The 4,569-nt window shown below is 37.1% G+C and overlaps 1 non-coding gene across 1 annotated transcript; it reads left to right on the top strand.

Moving 5' to 3' along the window:
* The first annotated feature begins 734 nt into the window (after window positions 1-734).
* On the top strand, window positions 735-841 carry LOC149498933 (small nucleolar RNA R71). Its single transcript, XR_016319227.1, has one exon. It is a non-coding gene; the product is annotated as a small nucleolar RNA R71 (small nucleolar RNA).
* Window positions 842-4,569: the final 3,728 nt, after the last annotated feature.

The raw sequence follows: 4,569 nt of genomic DNA, 5'->3' as shown, positions 1-4,569 counted from the left end.
GTTTGCCACTTCTCAAGGTGATAGCCTGCACTTGTTCTTTAGGATTCTTTTCAGTATTGTTAGGTAACGTATCTTGAGGTCGAGATGCCATCATGTTTGCAAATTGTCCTAGCTGAATTTCCAAATTTCTTATTGTAGCTTGCTGGATTTTATGGTTTTCTCTGGTTTCATTCATGAAATCCATGTGTGATTTAGAAAGGGCAGTGAGGAGGTCATCATGAGATTTCTTTTCTGGAGGAAGGAAACCTGGTGGTGCGTTCAAGGCATTGTTAGGATTACCATAGGATAGATTAGGATGGTTCCTTAATCTGTTATCATATGAGTTGGAATAAGGGTAATTCTTCCTTCCTTGATTCATCACATAGTTTACTTGCTCCAAAGTTTGTGGATTCAAAGAGTCCATCATTGCATTCTCCAATTCCATGTTGTCCATTGCACCTATCACAAACTTGCATAATAGAATTCACAAGATTAGTAGTTAACATGTCCAATTTTCTTACCATGTTATCCACCTTCGCATTAAGTGCTGTAATGGTGTCTATTTCATAGACTCCTGCGGTTCTTTTCCTTTCGAAATTGTTTTAGTAATGGCTGTTGCTTGCCATCTCCTCTATTAACTCATATGCTTCATCAATACCCTTTTTCTTAAAGGATCCACCTGCAGCTGCATCTAAAGTGATTTGATATTAGGAGATAATGCATTATAAAAAGTTTGTACCTGTAGACACTTAGGCAAACTGTGATGTGGGCACTTTCTCAACAAGTCCTTGAATCTTTCCCAAGCTTCATACAGGCTCTCTTGATCATGATGAGCAAATGTCATTATCTCATTGCGCAGCTTGGTGGTTTTTGAGGATGGAAAGAATTTTGCTAGAAACTTTTGAGCTAATTCGTCCCTTGTTGTGAAAATTCCAGCGGGACATGATTGTAACCAGGATCTCGCTTTATCCCTAAGAGCGAAAGGGAAAAGTCTCAGCTTGATTGCGTCTTCAGAAACACCATTCTGTTTGAAAGTATCACAAATTTCCAGAAAATTTGTGATATGGGCATTAGGATCTTCACTAGGCAAACCCCCATATTGGATCGAGGTGGAAAGCATTTGGATAATTGCGGGCTTAATCTCAAAATTATTAGCTTCCACCATAGGTCTTGTAATACTTGAGGTTGTCCCATTCAGATTAGGTGTTGTGTAATCTCGCAAGGTACGGACCGGATGTTGAAGTGGAGGTCCGATTACGTTTTCGTTTTCGTTTTCATTTTCGTTGGCCATGTCTACTTTTTGTTCGGGTTTTATTCCTTGTGCTCTTCTTGCAGCGTTATGCCTACGAAAAGTTCTTTCAATTTCTGGATCAAAGATTAGAGGTTCAGTCTTCCTTGATCTTCTTTGCATAAAACACCTGAAATAATTCTTAAAAGAAAGTTAAATAAAAATAAAAGAATGTCTAAATTAACGATAGGGTAATTCGTATTGATATTGATAATGCCAATCCCCGGCAACGGTGCCAAAAACTTGACAGTGATTTTCACAAGTGTAAGAAATCGCAACAAGTAATATAGAGTAAGAGAGTATCGTATCCACAGGGATTGTATATCAAGTACCAAAATTATGTTAACCTATTATTATTTAAACGATAATAAGAGAGAATTGCTATAAGGAAAATAAGTTTGAAAGTAAAAACAGAAAGAGATCAAGCATAAAGTTTAGGTGAAAAGAAATCAGGGATTTAAACTACTAGGGAATCTGATTTCACTTAATTCTATCCAACTTATTCTATTAGTTCATTAATCAATTTTAATTGTTCAAGTAGGAGAAACAACCCAAGAATTACTAACAAGCTCTCCCGATTTATTGTTAGTTATTCTAATCTAGTCTAATTACCTATCTTCCAATAGTGAAATCAAACATAAATTAGATCTTTGAGTTTTGTGGTTGTTTTGCGAGTTCATAACCTAAGATCATTAACTTATGAAAACCCCCCTTGAGTCAAACCATATAGCTTCCGCGTCAAGTTATTATTCTCAAGTAATTTATTATCTTTTTCATATCAAAATCCCTTCTCCCGATAGCGATTATTGAAATAATTCAATCCAGGTGAAAAATTCTGCCTGGAAGCTTTAAGCACAATAATAAATTATAACAAGAACAATGAAAAACAAATCTAATATTATAAATTGGAATTGAATTAAGTTACATCAAATCCCTAGTATAAGAGTTTAGCTGGACATAGTAATTAAATAAAACTCAGTCATACTTGAATCAATCATCATACTTAGTGATAACAATGAAAAGAAAAACAAGATGAAGAGTTTAGAGATAAAAACTAGATCACAGCTATGTGGATGGCTTCCTTGAATCTTGGCACAAATCTTGGATGCTTGAAGTCTTTTGAGAGAGAGAGAATTATGTAGAAAATAGCCCAAAAACGAGATATACAACAATGAAAAGTTCCCCTCTTTATATAGAGCTCCTGAAGGCAAATCTGACTCCGTTTAGGAAATAGAATCCTTATTTAGTGCAAAATCCTCTATAGGAGATCATGACTGTTTAGGCCTTGGATTTCTTCTTAATTGAGACTCCTTTCTCTTCCAGAATAGGTCTTGTTGACGCGTGATTTTATGCCTCCACCTGACCCGATGATGATATGAGGACAAAGGATAAGGTTTCACAATAAACTAGAAGTGTTTGAACCAAAAATTGAATCAAATCGCCCAAAGGAGCTTGACCCGTGTTAGGGCTGCGTCACGCAGCTAGTACCTGCGTGACGGCACTCTTAGCTGCGTCACGCAGCTAGTACCTGCGTGACGGCACTCTTAGCTGCGTCACGCAGCTCTAACAGGACTGACACCTCTGGCGCGCGCCCGTGCAACGGCCTGCACTGTTTGTATGGATATGCGGCAACTGTACGAAAAGTAAGTCGCGTCACGCAGGTTTATGGGTGCGTCACGCAGCTTCTACCCGCGTGACGCGACTGCTCTGTTGCCCTAGCCATATAAATACAACATTTTACAGCAAAAACGAGACTTTTTGCACTTTTGACACTTTGCTCTCATTTTCCTCTAAGAAATACAACTTGCTAAGTTTAGGTATCTAAAAAATGACTAAAGCTCTTTCTCAAGAACTCCACTGAGTAAACTTGAGGTAGATCAAGTCATAGATATTTAGATTTAAGATCAAAGAAAGATAATACAAAAACATAAAAAGGAGGAAAAGAGAGGAAAACAATTTTATTTTCGTGAAAGAACTTGGTGATTGCGCTCGTGGGATTGTGAAACATTATCTCTAAATCAATATCAGCGTATGCAATCCTCAAATCTGAGGGCTAGGTAACGATTCTAACTTTTCTTTTTCGTTTTTAGTATTCTATCTCTTAAAATCTCATTTTCACATTGTTCGGTTGAATTGTTATTGATAAAACGCAAGTTTGCCCATTGTTGAACTCTTTTGGGTTGGTTTTAATCACTTTAAACAAAAAGAACACGAAAAAAAAGGAAGGTTTGAAAGGTAGTTGCGGACCAGAGCAGCCGCGTCACGTAGCTACTACCTGCGTGACGCGACTGTTCGTGTCCAAAATCCTTTATTTTGGGTTAGACCACCTGCGTGACGCAGCTGTTCGCGTACTCAGTTTTTATTTTGTTTTATACTCTGTTTAGTGTTTCATTGTAAATAAATAATCAATATGTCTGAGTGTTTTAAATAAACTATGAACAGCTCTGCCACGTAGCTAGAAGTTCCGTCACGCCACTGTTCTTCATAGAACAGCTGCGTGACGCGACTGTTCTAGTCTACAGGATCATAACTAGAGTTCCGTCACGCGACTGTTCTTCATAGAACAGCTGCGTGACGCAACTGTTGTAAGTTCCAGAATACGTGACAAGAGTTGCGTCACGCGCCTATTCTTCGTAGGACAGCTGCGTGACGCAACTGTCTCCCAGTTTTAATTTACTTTTGTTATTTTATTTTAATTCCACGTCATTAAGTAGATTTTAATCCTAATCCAGGAAATGATCAATTATGGGCAAATTAAGTTTTAATCAAGCAAAGTCCATTAATTATTGATGATTATGAGATTTTTAAGATTTTATTTCTTATCGTTTGTTATTAATTACATTACTAAACTCGGTTTGTAGCCCGCCTTTAACCATAAGGCAAGAGCGGGTCTTTTACTTTATTTGATATGTGTTATGGATGGATGATGGATGATATGATTTATCTGTGATGAATGCAATGAATGAATCTAATTGGGACGGCTAATTAATTTTCCACATAGGAACTCGGTTCGATTTATTCGGGTTGGGTTTAAACAATTCGTCTTTTTCTAAAATAAAATCAAATTAGAAATCGTAGGTTAAAAGAGGCCGGTTTTCTGGGCGTCGGCTTCCAACGGGCCGACGTACCTAATTCCCTTACTTAGAATCTCATTAGTTCATTTGACCAGTTTTTTTTTTTTTTTAAATAAAAGGCCTTGAATAAAATGGGTTAAAATGGAGTCACTTTTACGAAATAAAAAATGGAAACGGTCTCATTGCCGAAAAAATGGGTGGCGACTAAAAATGATTTATAAGACCGAT

The sequence above is a fragment of the Jatropha curcas genome, chromosome 1, assembly GCF_041381405.1.
Source record: "Jatropha curcas cultivar XTBG-Jc1 chromosome 1, XTBG_Jcur_1.0, whole genome shotgun sequence".
NCBI classification, from domain to species: domain Eukaryota; kingdom Viridiplantae; phylum Streptophyta; class Magnoliopsida; order Malpighiales; family Euphorbiaceae; genus Jatropha; species Jatropha curcas.
Note: the sequence above shows the minus strand (reverse complement) of the source record. Positions and strands in the feature narration are given on the sequence as shown.